Below are 609 nucleotides of genomic sequence, written 5' to 3' on the forward strand. Positions count from 1 at the left end.
AATTAAGAGAACGAATGATAATTACTTGAGTTCTTTCTCCTTATCCTTCTTTATTTCCTGCTAATTTATTTGCTAATGTCTACTTTTTTTACTTATCCAAAACGTTCACTGCTGCAAAATTAAATACGATCTCTTTTCATACTTCACAAGCAGCAGCTTGTTCCGGGCTCCATTTGCAAGCCTCGCGAATAATTTCATTACCTTCCTGAGCAAGATCACGTCCTTCATTACGAGCTTGTACACATGCTTCTAGAGCTACTCGATTAGCTACGGCACCTGGCGCATTACCCCAAGTAGGCCTGGCAAGTGGGCAGGTCCAGGCCCGGGACCGGCCCAGGACCGCGGGCCAGACGGGCCAAACGGCTAAACGGGCCAGGACCGTTTGGTCCGGTTTTAGCGAGCCTAGTCCGGTCTCGTGGGCCGGTCCTATGATTGGGCCGTCCGTCCCGGGATCGGGTGGCCTGGGATCGGACCGGGACCGGCCCGGTCCCCTTAGCGAGCCTAGCGGGCCCAACGGCTATTTTTTTTTAAAATTTTTTTTTTTTAAAAAAAAAAACGTTGGACTGTCATATATACTATACTATATATACATCTTAAGATATACTATAT

The sequence above is a fragment of the Nicotiana tabacum genome, chromosome 4 (genome assembly GCF_000715075.1).
Source record: "Nicotiana tabacum cultivar K326 chromosome 4, ASM71507v2, whole genome shotgun sequence".
Classification (NCBI taxonomy): Eukaryota; Viridiplantae; Streptophyta; class Magnoliopsida; order Solanales; family Solanaceae; genus Nicotiana; species Nicotiana tabacum.